Here is a 15,364-nt window from a genome sequence, read left to right as displayed (position 1 = left end):
CATCCCTCTCCAGCTCACACTCAGTCATGTGGTGCTGCATCTCCCAGCCTCCTCTCCACCAGAACCCGTTTGGCAACGCTTTCGCGATGATGACGAGTGCAACGTTTTAATTAGATCCATTCTTTTTGAGGACGTGGACAGCGTCGAGGTTTAAAAGGGAGAAGAAGGGCTACGTTTTTCCCCTCTTTTACGGGTTGCAGGGAATCCGGAGTGTCAGTACTGAGATACGGGCGGCTGGTATCCAACCTAACGCGCAGTTTAGGTTTGTGCGTAAAATGTGCCCGTTTTGGTGCACATCGGTGGGCTTCAGTTGGTACCGAGAGGGCCCGATTCTTCTTCACTTTGTATTTAATGAAGAAAGTAACTTTTAGACGGAGTGTAGCAATATCTACTGAACTATTGTTGATCGATTGTAATTTAATTGTAATCATTTAATTCTTAGTTTACCGTTTTTACGCACGGATTTATTTTAAAACTTCTCACATCTAAGCCTTATTCTTCTACTGTTTATGGCATGCTCGTGGCAACCTTGCTATTTTGTGTATTATGTGGCTACCAACAATGACCATTGTGCAGTCAAGCAGATTTGTGTCATTTTCCATATTTTTTCCCCCTCTCAAGTGCAAACCACATGCATTAATAATTTCCCAAACAATTGTGTTCAAATAAAATAATGTTTCTGTTTCTACATCTGGATTTTTCTGTAAAGCTTCTAAACTCTTTAGATCAGTTTAAAACTGTAATGAATATTTACTCTGCAAAAGCTTATGAGTGGAATGCAGGGATTCACATTCAACATAGTCTGCTGGAGCTTTACACTGACAAAAGACAGGTGTGAAGGAGAGATTTAGTTTCAACCTCTCTCTCCCGCTCTCTCTCTGAGCAGCGCTTACCTGCCCACATGACCAGACATGCCATCTTTTCTCCCCCTCATGCTGCCTTATATTACACATCCACTGTCCTTTCCAGTGAGTAAAGCGCACAGCATGAACATATTTCTAAATGAATGCAGTGCTGCACTCGGTGTTTAAACTCACATTTACATTGTTAACCAGAATCAATCTATTCACGACTAAAACAAATGTATCGCTCAGTGCAGCAGCCCTGTGTCCTGGCTTAAAGGAGGAATCCACACATTTTCAAGTCACAGGAGGAATAATCACAATAGGAAACTGTTCTACATGATGACTGTTGAGATCCTATTCTTTGAATGAGAGACGATTGCTGGTTATGAAGGAATAAACCAGTAAAATGAGTTCATGACAATGTAAAGAATTACCTCCCTATTCCGTCTTATCTTATTCTGCATCTCATAAAGGATATTTGCTGCACCATAAATTCAAGAAGGAGAAAAGTTGTCTTTCTTCAATCACCAAGACATACTTAGATATTTTCTGTTTATTTTATGGAGATGGATTTGCCCCAATAAACACTAAATATGAAAACTAGTGTGTCCGTCAGGTGGAAAGGAAAAGGAGCTCCACTTCGAAACTCTTCAGTGAGCCTGGACAAACACTTTTAGGGGTTTTAGTGCAGATCATAATGATAAAAAGCTTGTTGTTTCTGAATGACTTTATCATCAATTATGTGTTATAAAGTTGGTTTTTGCAACATGGTAGGTACTAGCACCAGCTATTTAAGCCACTCTAAAATAATATAGAAACAATATAGGAGGTTACATCTTGGTTCTGTTATGTTACAGTTTACTGAACTATTCCAAATAAGCTCTTCTTTGCCTCCTGCTCACAGAAAGGCCCGTTCTCTTTCCTCCCCCCTCTGTACCCCGAAGAAAAGTAATTGTTGGACACTCCCGAGAACTTTACCTCAACTCCTCCCTGAGTCGAACCAGAAAGACAGAAAGACAGAGAAAAAAAGAAGGGGAGGGGCGAGCGAGATGAAATGTGTTTTAAAGATGGCAGAGCTCCCACTCACTGCAGAGTTACATTCTCATGTTTGCTGAGGAGCTAAAGCCTTGAAGTAGCCGGAGAGACCAGACAGGCGGCGTAGGAAATCAAAGATGGCTGCAAAGCTCCACATCATCAGACTCCCCCCCCCCTGTCTTGATTCAACCACGTTTCACAAGAAACAGTCAGTTGTGTCGTTTCCTTTCATCTCAGGGATTATTTGCTCTTTGCGGACATTCAAAAACATGATTAGCTTTCAAAAAAACACTTTTTGAAAGCTAAGTTTGAATTAAAAAAAAAAAATCTATTTAACTCTAAAACCAAAAGGGTCACGAACATGGCAGCAGACACAAATAAATGAAAAAAACAATTCAACCCCGAAGCACTCACTGTTATTTACTTGATAATTCATTTTCCAGTCACTGTATACTGAAGATGTTTTCATTGGCATTTTCAGGAGAAAATCTCAAGATTGTGAGGGTGTCCTGTGGGTCGATCTATCACTGGGGGGTAGACAGCTAGTTTATGTTACCGAATGCATCTGCAAGCTCCTGGGAAACATCTGAAAATGGTACAGTCAGCAACACTGGTCACCCAGTCTCACTTCTGTCGTCTCCCAGTTCAGCTTTGGTGACAGTTAAATGTAGTGCCTTCAAAGGGTATTGCTCCTTTAACCGTGCTTTTATTCAGGAAATAAGAATGCTGCAACGGCGAAGAGTAAAGTAAAGTCAGCTAAATTAAAATCAGACAAGATTCATTCCTTTCCTCTCCTGGAGATTTCTTTTAATCCCTCAGCCATTTTGAATCTCACATCTTGCTCCTCTCCTCTGCTGTCTCCCACAGTGCTGCCAGCTGGGCCCGCAGACAGATTCCTCCAGATGTGCTACGCTCTGATTGGCTCGTTGACGTTGTTTTCTCACTGGCCTCGTCTCATATTTCCATTCTGATGCGGAAGAAAGCGCTAAGGATTATGGGTGCAGTGGGATCCTCTCATGTCGGAGGTGACTGTCCACCTGTCAGCCAGCTGCTGAGGAGAAGAGCACACAGCCAATGAGATTAGATTTTGATCAGCTGCTGTACGCTCGGATGGAAACGTAGAACCATTGCATCCTTGATCGGGAAATGCCAGAGTATATCTGATGTTATCGTGTCAGAATTACAGAAAAGATCAGACGGTCACACTTCAAATGGCTTGACTTGAAGCATGAAGAACCTCTACAGGTGTTTATTTTAATACACTTTGTCTATCTGCGTCTGTAGATTTCTCCTAAATTTACCAAAAGACAGCATTAGATAATGCCTCATTTGCATATTTAAACATAATTATAGAGAAGTTTCATGGTGATATGTTAGTTATTTGTTGCCCCTCACTTGCATGGAATCATTCGTTATATTTATTCAATCGTTTATTGTGGCTTCCTCTTTATTTTGTCGCGTGTTCGTCCATACTGTACCACAACTTTGGGTACAAAGAGCCATCTCAGTGAGAGTTAACAGAGTGACATTTCCTTTTTTCTATTTCGTATACATTTGAGGGTGGCTCAAAGCATTCTAAAAGGGGACAATGTGATTCTGAACAAGGAGGCCCGTCCACATTTTTCTACTGTAAAATAAAGTAAACAAAGCATATGTGGCCCACACACTCAGACACCGGCAGCTGTCTGTCGAGGAAGTTTAGGGACAGAGCAGAGAGAAAGAGAGAGTTAGTGATTAAAGAGGAGGGGCGCACACACACACACCTATAATCCTGTCACAGACTGAAGCAAAGAGAGAGACGACAGAGAGGAGAAAAGATCAAAAACAGGGTTGAAGGAAGCAGACAGTGATGGATAAAAAGGTTCAGACACACACTCTGTGACACACACAGATAGAGGCACTCATTAAACAGAGCACTGCACACACACACACACACACACACACACACACACACACACACACACACACACACACACACACACACACACACACATATATACACACAGCAGACATGCAGGGGCGGTTGAGGTTTCCAAATTACAGCCTATAGTCCAGTCGCTTTTTGTCTTTCTCCTCTGAAAACTTGCAACGGATTTTCCACGCAGTAATACTGTCGGTAAAAACTAGAAACTATGAAACTCTGCCCGTCGATGACAAACAAAAGTTAAATCGCGAATTAGCATTTCTAAACTGTGGAGTGTGGAGTTACCACACAGACGAGAGTATCCATCTTCTCATCTAGCTCTCAGCAAGAAAGCTAATTAGCATATTCCCCAACACGTCGAACAATAAGGTTTTTTAAATAATTTGATTTCATACTCCAACTGCATTGCATTTCTTTCAGAATGAATAAAGGTCTTGAAGTCAATGGGTTCTTGAATGTGTTTTTGGTTAAATGCCTGAAAACAGGTCTGTGGTTTACACGAGCTGAAGAGGTTCAAACGCTTTGCTCTACGATATAGAATACGTCAGTAAATATCCCTCTTGTGAATCGAGGAAGCTTTCACAGGTCTTAAAAAAGAAAGTTGATAACGACTGGCTAAATGAGACAACAAAATGAATTCACACCAACGAGTTCGCCTTCACGGCCTATTATGTATAATAGCGCTCATGCGATCGTGGTGTCGTTTCTTTATAGCCTAGCGTTAGCTTTTTACTTCTGCAAATTGCATTTACGCTTCAAAAATGATTAAAAGTAGAGTTAAAGTGTGAAACTTGGAAGTATCGTACATTTTTTAAGGCAGGAGAGAAAAAGAGAACGAGGACAAAGGAAACACAAACACAAGAAAGTTATCTTGCTGCAGCTGGCGAGGAAGTCTTGTGCTGAGACCGTTGATAGACAAAGAATGATAACCCTCATCTCTGAGGTATTTTGGTTCATTTTCTGTCTGTTTATTTGTTAAGCGAAACAAACTGAAATCAACCATCCCATCGAAGACAAATATTCCAGATGCAAAGTGCATCATTTCATACGTGTCCCCTAAATTCAGCTCAACATATGGTGTATCCTTTAAAACTTCAGGAATTCAACTTGAATTTACAGTGAAGTTCTCCGGGTTTGAACAAGGTCTGGATTAACATCATGAGTTTGAATTGACTCGTCTACCAGAAATCAGGCAGCAACATCACTACTTCTTTATTCAGTCGAGGCGATAAGCAGTGAACCGCTGCTCCTTTAGTCAGTTGTTAAAGAAAGCAGCAACACGCAACAGAAATAGTCAGGCATGTAGATTTAGCGCCATTTAGATTGAGAGGAGAACCTGGAAGCTGCTGGCACTTGCACGAGTCTTTAAGCACAACGAGTCAAAGAATTCCGCTCTCTCGTTGGCTCGACAGGCCTGAGCGCATATCAGCATGCTGAGGCCACCGGCATTATTCACCCTGCTGACTGACTCTGTAGCACCCAGGAAGGAAGGAACGGGGGGAGGACTAGCAAAACACAGGCCAGGGCTTTTTAAGGAGCTCTCATTTGCTTTAAGTGCTTCAAATTATACTCCACCCTCAGCCAAGTTTGTGACGTGTATGTAACACATTTTCTCACTCATTCCCGTCCTTCTCTTGCTTTTCCTGTTTCCCCCTTGTTTCTATCATTTCAGCTTCTCCCCACCGTCTCTTCGTCTTTGCCTCTCTTTCTCCCTTCACTCCCATAGTTTACCACATCTGCAGGCTCTTTCCTTCCAGTGGAATATATTTCTTGAACCTAAGCTGAGGGGAGGCGGGGTTATTGAAGAGCTGCTCTAATGTCAGTTTGGGGATGGGTAGGAGTGAGGGGTACGGGTAAGGGAGAGTATAAATATGTGTCAGGAAACACAAGCGAGGATGGTGGAACAGTTGAGTCACAGCGAATAGCTCTTCCAATGGAGATAGACTCAAAGAAAATACAGCTTTTCTCTCGTGAAAATGGCTTCTTGCATATTTCTTGCGTACTTCAGAGGATTTATCAAAATTTAAGCAAAGACAATTCCCCCAAAAAGCTTTTCTGTCAATGAAAGAGCTCAAGTGATGAGAAAGAACGTGAGAATTGCAACAAAGTAGAAGGCAAAAGAGAAAAATAATCAAAGTAGGGAACCTCCCTTGGCTGGGACTAACACATGGTTAGATATGCCTGTGTGTCCACATGACTCAGTCTGGTCAGCAAACGCATAATAAACGTGACAGAAATATCCCCGCACAATGTCACCAGAGTCCACGGCAGGCAGTTAATTGCTAGATAGAGCTGAGCCGTGGTTTGAGAGGGGGAAAAAAGTCCAACTCATATAAGTGAAAAGCAAGAGAATGTCCTTATATGTATTTTTTAAATTTATTTTGAAAGGCTGCATGCATATGCAAAAGAGTCGAATTGATCTTTTGACATAGTTCAGTCACGGTTTTGGTGGAGCAGAGATGAAAGTCAGAGGGGTTGTTCTCAGGATGAGGAACATTTTACAAAATGATGAACTCAATGTGAGGAATACAGCTGCCTTTTCAGTTACTCACAAAATGTCATTTATTACAGATAACTGGTTATCATATACTTTTTCACGATCACATTGTCCCTTTAAGCACAATGATTCTACTTCATCAGGTGCAAGCATTCAAAGACACATGTTGTATCCCCGAGAGGCAGTTGCCACGCATGACTCAAGGGAGGGCCAAGTCAGTCGGTTGTTCGGTCCACCACTTTGGTCCAGACTGAAATATCTCAACATTTAATTGGCTGGATTCAAGCTTTGTACAGAATTCATGGTATCCAGAAGATAAACCCTTTTGATCCCATAAACGTTACCAGCTGGTTGACATATTTGTCGTATTTACAAACTACCATCCTTACCAACCAATACAATCTTTATCTTTCAATCTAGCTCCATCATCCGGTCAAAAGTTCAATGTGTCCAATTGGTTTATGACCAAATAGGCTGCCTCCAAAACTAACGACATTCCCATCAGCCTGTACCACCTGTACCGTAATTGTTTTTAGTGCTAGTTAGCAAATGTTAGCACGCTAACACACTAAACTAAGATGGTAAACATAAACCTGCTGAAGTTAGCATAGAGTGCTAAAGGAACGAGTCTTAGAACCCAGAAATGAGTGAGTATTTTTGCACTTCCCTCGTCTTGAAGTCAACGTGGTTTACACAACCTAAGGAGATATTTTAATATTTTTACTATGATACAAAATATGTCAGCAAATATTCCACTCGTGAATTTTGAAGCTTTTGCATGTTATAAAAAAGGTGAATGAGAAAACTAGTCTGCCTTTTACGTGTTGTTGACGTCATGTGACGTGGTGTCGTTTGTTTATAGCCTTTCACGCTTTTTACTTCTGCCGATTGCATTTACACTTCAAAAATCATATAAATTAATTTTGCTGAACAAAACAAGTATCACAAACTTGTGTTGTTACTTTTCTGCAATAATCCAAAATCCAATGGAAAAATCCCATTTGCTTCTTGTCAAACTCTGCAGCACTCTTTTGCCATTGTAAGAAGGTTAGCATGCTGATATTAGCATGTAGCTCTATAGCACTGCTGTACCAGTCACATCATTTCGTCTTGTTGAGGTGTGCCGGATGTATTTGGCCGAGCATTGTAGTTTTAATGGTCAACAATGGACATTTTCAGTAAACTCACAAACTCAAAAAGGAATTTGCTCATTTTTAGTCACTCTATCAGACTCTTCCTATGAGTTACAGGAGGCACAGCAGACCTACAGCATATTGCTCAGCCCATTAAAAAAATATAAATTCAGCCATTTACAGTGACATAACTTTTTAGTGGTTGTATTGAAGTTTGCAATCTGAGTGTACGGTTGTGTGTATGCACATGTTTGAGGGTACGTTTTCACAACTAGGATAAAAGATACAGGACCTGCAGACTACATTCAACTAGAGCATTTTGGCTGTTGAAGGGTTAAGCTGAGCTCAGTTATGGTGAGCGGAGGGGAGAGCGCTGAAATCTTTTCCATATTACGGCACACATGAGGAACACATTTAAGTGAGTTCAGCTGTCTGGAGTCTTTCTCTCTCTCTCTTTCTCTCTCTGGTTAGGGGCGAGTTCAACACAGCAGTATATCATTACACATCTGGGAAAATGCACTCAGAGCCCCGGATGACACACCAGAGAAAAGAGAGACACTGCGCTCCATCCGTAACTAACATCTGTGGTAAACGACGACGGAGAATTTTAAAAGGAAACAGTGTTTGAACAAAAGGTTTCTAATACAACAGCATCCATCAAAAAACGACCACTTTGTTTCCATAAGAGCCAGGACAGAGAGTGTCAGGGTTGTTATGAAGCCAATGACATCCTTACACCCTTGAAGAAAAAACAAAGCCCTGCAAAAGATTGTGAACACGACAAACCGTGGCATCGATATTAACACGAATGGAAATCTGATCCATCGACTTCTTTCTCTCCTGCCGTCACTTCCCCTCAGTAACTCCACCTCTTTCTTTCAAATTGCTCCGGTTCCTGCAGTTTTATTTTAGTATGGTGGATGTAGACTGGCCGAACCTTCGGGAGGGAGGAACCTCACGGTTCTTTTTTTTTTCCTGCATGGAAACTGTTCAGTCCCAGGTCCACATACCACAATCATATTGCTTCCATGACTTCAGCTGCCTCTGCAGATGCTATTTGGTCGAATAAATTGATGAAATGTGTTTTCCTCCTTCTCTCTTGTTCATTCCATCCTGGTTCTGTCTTCCTCAAGACACTAACAAACAAAGATGGTGGGATCCCTGCAGTGACAATGGTGGGTGCGGGAAACAAGAGTTATAGAGGTGAGGTCAAAGTTGAGGGGAAGAAAAAAACCCTCCACGCATCACTTGTGTGAGATTTGCTTTTTTTCCAATTGTATTCATCAGCTGTAACAAAACCCTTTGGAGTATTCTCACATCAATGCCAGGGAGCTCAGTCATTTCATAATCTGATTTCAGTGGAAGCAAAACCATTCAACACGTTAATTCGTTGTGCAGGTATTGTTGTCTCAAAGGAAACAGCTAAATGTAAAGTCTGCACCTTTTGTTTGTAGTTTTGGTGGTGGTGTACATTTAGGTTGAATATAATTTCTTTGAGATCAGCTTTGCTCACACAGACTTGTGTCAGGAAAAAGTGCAGCGCCTGGCCTCTCTGGCTTTACGGCCGCAGTCGGTTTGATAACAAGGAAGTAAAATGACTCTTCCAGACCTCCTCCGCACTTGAATGATTTCACAGATGGGAAGGAGAACGGTCTACAAACCAGTTGGATGCTGGAAAAAAAGCTTTTACTTTACTTTTCTTACATTTGCATTGCTGTTCAAACCTCTGGTGGGATATTTGATCTTGGCAATGCCTCTAATTATTTCAACTTAATTAGTTTCTATGAAAGCCAAGGACGGCTGTGCTTGTAATTGGTTTTTTAATGCTATTATCTCAAGATCACAAGTTCTTTATTTTTTTTATCTCGATATAACAAAGCTCGTTGTCTGGAGACAACAAAATATAACATACCTAACTTGTGATCTTGAGATAACAGATTTTAAAGGAAATTGCAAACATGGCGGCTCTCAGCATTGGTCATTTCTTGGTTCCGTACAAGAATGATCGATTGAAGGATTTGACGAGGCACAGACGATCCCAAACAGTAACACCAGCTCTAGTACAGAAAGTAAACCGGGGTTTCAGGGTCGGGTTAGAGTGGAGAAGAGCGTCAAGCAGTTTTCCCTCGAAGAAAGTAGTCACAATAAAATATAAACCACACATACACATTTTACCAAGGGGTATTCTTTCTCTACTGAAGGTGTAATGATTCAGGAATCAACCTATAGTAAAGGTTTTGGTTGTAATGAAAACATGCCTATTGGCATGGCACCATTGGACACCAATAGAGGAAATACTGACTTAAACCATGGATGTATACAGAGAACAGGATACAGCATTGGAGGTGGCGCCCCGTTCATATGTTGTTGTTTGTAACTGCACACTATTTAGTTAAACGTTGGTGTTACACAGTGAACACAGTTTTTTTTAAATGAACAGTTGTCTGTGTTTCATTCTTCTGAATAAATCCTGCAAAACTAAATGAAGCTCTGAGATCTTTTTCGTCTCCATTTGATCACTCTGTCTGGGAGCAGCGTTACCTCCTGCATTTTACTCAGCTGCTCTGTCACTTTTTCCACCCGCTAAGCCAGAGGGAGGAGGGCCGCAGCAGCAGAAAGCTAAAGCCATGGGTGGAAGACATCTTCTATCGGCGGCAGGAAAACCAGGCCGCCTTAAGAATTTGCCTGTGAGAAAGCAATACTTCCTCGTTAAGTTGAGTTGTTTACAAAAAACAAATACAAAATGTCACTACTGCAGCAGAGTATATTTAGTCCGGACAACAGAAAGACCACCAACAGCACTCGTACTTTTTTAGCTTTCCACTAAGACACAGACTAGAAACACAAACACAAGAAATAAACTGAGCATAGTGTTAAGCATCACATCCTGTATGTAATAATAATGTAACTTTCATGATGACATTTTCCACATTATGACGTGGAGAGGAGACATATGAATAATAAGGGGCATGGAACAATGAAGACGGGAATCTTACAGTATAAGAAAGCATTATAGCGTTGACTTATTCTTGACTTCTAATACCAGTAGTTCACATATGACACATCTTACATAGCTCTGTTGCATAAAGAACATGTGTGATTTTGTGGTGCGTTCAGAGCAAATGTGCAGTTTTTAAGGGTCACAGGAAATTGAACCTTCAATGGGACCTACACACAGTAACAGCAGGAGGAGCCTCTACCTCTACAAGACCCCGATGCTGTCCTGCAAGAAGGAACTGGGATGGAGAGGATGCTGATGATGAGAAAATATATTCCAAAGCAAGACCCCTTTGATATCAGAAGTTAGCTTCATTTACGTTTGATTTAATTAAGTCTATTAATTACATTGATTTAATCAAACTGTGTTAGCTGAGCAATTTAGTTCATGATTCAATGATGAAACCTGTGATGAATGTGAACTGTCTCTAATAAACTGAAATTAGGCAAATAGCTGCTTTTCAGTTTATATTAGATGTGTTTGTTGACAAAACTAATTCACAAATGGAATATTCTTTAAACTGCCTTCTGGAATCCAAAAAAGGATACTTTTTGAAATAAAAAAAATTATTAAAGTATGTCTCTATTACTCACAGACATGAACACGCACACGCACGCACACGCACACACACACACAATGGCATACTTATCCCATTTTCCCTAAAAATCCTCCTCATTCTCAGTCGGACTTCTAGTTTCATAAAGTTCCACATCATCACTTCTCCTCCTCCTCCTCCTCCTGTCTATCCCTCTCCCCCATTGCTCCACACGTTCTCTTCTCTTCTCTGCCTGCAGCACAGCTTGTCTGGATCTATGGTTTTGGATCGCATTCCAAATGTCAGGGTTTGCTGTCCAGAGAAAACACATCACAAGTTTACTATTTACCAATTCAAGTTACTGCAGGGAGCGGTTTTCTTTGTCCTGCGATGCTGTTCGATATGGATTCAAACTGCTTTGTTTCAAAGCTCTGAAAAAGCCTGATTTGTACACCAAAATCCAAATGTATTTGGGGGAAATATATAGTACAATGAGTCTTTGACTGAACACAAATGTCACACTAAAAACCATCACAAGCATTGTGTGTTGAAGAGCCCCAGTTGTTTTACTGACAAAGGTACGTTTATGCAAATACTCACAGTGAGGCCACTAAATCTGCACTTATGTAATATTGTTTATTGCACCAGCTGATTTGCATCTGGATTCCTTGGGCAGCAGTGGCATTTAAAGACATAACTAAACAATTAAGTGCATAATAAAATACAAACACTACATACAAATCAAATCCTCAAATTATCCGTGATATGTATGCATTTATTCCCATACTTTTGCTGTAAAAGGTGCAATGTGTAAGATCTGGCCAGATGAATTAATGATGATCAACGGAATGTAACAGTGCTGACGTTAGTGAAAAGACATCTTTCAATTGTGTTACAGAGACATGTACTGAAATGAGCAGGCAGCTCGCCCCGACTCGTCCTGTCTCTGTGCGTTTTGATAGTTTGGTTTCAAATACAAAGTGTCAGAAACAAAAAAGGGACTCGTATTTTTGTTTTGTCCTCTCGGCCGCCAGGAAACTACTTTGCCGGGAGAAGAATGGGCAACAGCTCCGAGAGACGGATGTCAGTCAACAGTTAGCTTGAATTCAGTCGATGCAAAACCCAGCAAGTTGCTACAACTGCTAACTGTCAGTCTCCGAAGAGTAGAAGTGAGTTGAGAAACAAAAACTAAACTAAAATTCATTCGAAAACAAAAGACTCATTTTCTTGTCTCTACCATACACAAAGCATCGAAATGTACACGAACCGTACAGTCACTTGTTAGTGGCACGAACACAAAGAGGACGAAGGTAAACTATAGGCCGACGCCACAAGTCAAGATTATAAAATAGTGGTGTTATTTTGACCGGCTCTCAGAGTTTCAGCAGTTTGATGTGTATATCCTGCTGTTAGTTAGGAGTTGGCTTTTATGACACAATGCATCTCTAAATGACAATGCATTAATCACAATGGATTTGGAGCATGAGGGAGACTTAATTGAGGAAAGTGGAGTACACTAATTGGTGAAAATGCGGCTTGCTTCAGGAAATCTCCAGGTGAGTTTGGAAGTTAGTGGCTGACCAAGTATGTTTATTACAGTCCTCATAGACAGCCTGGCCTCATGGTGGCTTTGTGGTTTGTGCAGGTGAGAACGGTTACACATCACAGCGCCGCCTTTAAATATATTTACGATACACATGAAAAAGAAAGTGGCCACTGTATTGACAATGTAAAAATGAGAAAACCACAAACATCACAGTACAGTATTGAATGTCAAGCCTTTATTTATCTCCCTTTGTGTGTCGGCTCATACGCACTGTATAAAACGCTGAAGAAGATAATTAGATACATTATAATTTCAACAGATCTTTTTGAAATTTCCATCTTTCTGAATTAGGATCTTTCATCGAGAAGGAGTGATGCTATCTCCAGAATTAGCTCATGTAGCTTTGGTTTTGGGAAGTCTTCCTAATTGAACTGTAGGTGGGGTTTGTGTTGATCTATAGTGTATGTAGGCCACCAGATCCACCATCTTAGTGCGAGTTGACCTCCTCTGCTGGTTACATTTGGAGGTTTGGCTCATGATGGAAGAAATTCCATTTGAGAATTACAGATGTTTTTTTCTCAATTTCTTTTGTCTAGTCCCTCCCTCTCCCTCTCCTTCTCCCTCTATTTTCTTGAGCGCTCAATGGAAAATCACCATCACAGCAAATTCTAGCCTGTGTGTCTGCTCAAACTCAGACAAGACAAAAAAAGTTCGTCAGACCAAACTCGTACCCTGTACATCTGGATTTTCATGGAACCAGTTGTGGCGTTTCAAAGCCACGTCCTTTAAATTTGCCACCCTACTTATTACCAAGACGAAATTCATGAACAGAACTTATCACGACAATACACAGTCCACGTCCCCCCTTTTGTCAGATGTCTATTTGTGCAGCATGTGGTTGAGTCAGAGCAAGAACGACAGGAAGGGAGATAAAGAGAGAGAGGGGGATAACTGGGTTTAGAGAGGTGGAGAGACGAGGGGTAGGTGAGAGAGAGAGAGAGAGGTTAAAAGAAGGAGAGTGAGGGAGAGTTTAAAGGAAGGGGGAGGTTTAAGGGTAGAGCAGGCAGCCCATGACATAGCTAAAGCATGAGTACATGCCTGTTGGCTGACGTCCACTCTGAAAGTTCTGCATCTGGATAAAATCTACTGCCTCTGCTGCTTTCCTCCCTCTACTTGCCTGCTGCTTCTTCTTCACTTTTCATTTTAATCTCATTTCTTTTCTTATTTCATTCCGTGACCTATCGCTCTCTGTTGCCTGACTGTACTTTGTCTCTTTTTTCCTCTTCCTCTTTGTGTCTCTGTCCACAAAGAGGAAGGTAACACAGACAGATGGAGAGAGAAACAGAATGAAGGCCATCTGAACCTCGATGTTTCAGTGTTTGGAGGAAAGGTCTTTGCCATTTTGCCAAAGTGTTTTGTCTTTTTGCTCTTCGTCTGTAGTTGTGTTTTTATCCATCTCTCCCTTTTAAACCTTTTTGTAACTAAAATGTTCAGATAAAGAGTGTAGAAAGAAGGTTTTATGATGACAACAAATCCTTATCCTTACCTTTGGACAGAGCCAGGCTAGCCGTTTCCCCCCGCTTCCAGTCTTTATGCTAAGCTAAGTGAATTGACTGCTGCGGTAGCTTCATATTTAGCATACATAACTCTCTGCAACAAAGCGAATACGAGTATTTCCCAAAATGTTGAACTTTTTCTTTATGCATGGGAATGGATGTATCAAAAACAAATGTTTAGAGAAAGAATAAGACAATGAGCTTAAGTTGTTGCTGTTGTAACCCAGAACATGTGCAGATAGACCTGCACTTTTTAAACTCAACTGGTTCATATCATTATTTTGAGAAAGGAAGTGTCCCTTTCACTATCAGCTGACTAACTCCAGAGTTTGCCTTGTTATGCAGGAAAGTCTCTTTTGTATTGTATCTCCCTCAAGAGATAATTTACCAAGAAAAGGAAAACAACACATGAATTCTACTTTGAGGTTTGCAAGTTAGCACAGGAAACATTACGTTCACCATAGCTGACCAAAATATGGTGAATTTGCCCTAAAAGTGCAGTTTTTAAATGAATCACTGATACTCAGATCTACTGTAAAGCCTTAAACTGGCCATGATTCACAATAAGTATTTTCTGCACAAGCAAACAGCAAAAGAACAAGGTGTTTGGTGAGCCAGCTGAGCACTGGTTTTATAACGCCAGTAAAGACTAATGGATGACACCACTTGTTAAAACGATGAGGTGGTCCCGGCTCTAGTGACTCCCAGTCATTCCAGGGTTTACGTGGGGCAAGTATGGGCTCGTCTCACTCACTCTCCACACACGCACGCACGCACGCACACACACCTTGTCTTCTCTACAGCTATCTGCAGACAATAGGTCCCCAATACTGATAATGAGAAAAGCACTGAAATATTTCCAAACTTCTTATGGTTGTATTCTGATATATATATTTGATGCTTAAGATACACATTTATTAAAATCATGTGAGGAAGAAAGCAAGTTTCTCTTTCTATTTCTTATTCCCTCTTCATCTCTCTTTTACTTCACTCTTCCTCTGTCTTTTCTTTTTGTCAGTAATATAAACACATACATGCCACACACACACACACTTCATAGCTTCAAGGCGTGTCCACACTTCCCCCAGTTCAGTTTGTTGACCAGATGATCTACTGCAGCCAGTCGTAATAGATGGGCGGAGTCGGATTTTACATTAAAAAAAAAAGAAATCTTTTCTTTTCCTCCTCTCCAGTCCTGCTTCTTGCCTTTCTTTTTTCCTCCTGCTGAGCCCAAAACTTCATGATGACCAGAATATTCTTCCACGTGTCCACAGCTAGATTTGGATGGAGGAGGG

Source organism: Melanostigma gelatinosum (assembly GCF_949748355.1).
Source record: "Melanostigma gelatinosum genome assembly, chromosome: 17".
Taxonomy (NCBI): Eukaryota; Metazoa; Chordata; class Actinopteri; order Perciformes; family Zoarcidae; genus Melanostigma; species Melanostigma gelatinosum.
This window is presented reverse-complemented; position numbering follows the sequence as displayed.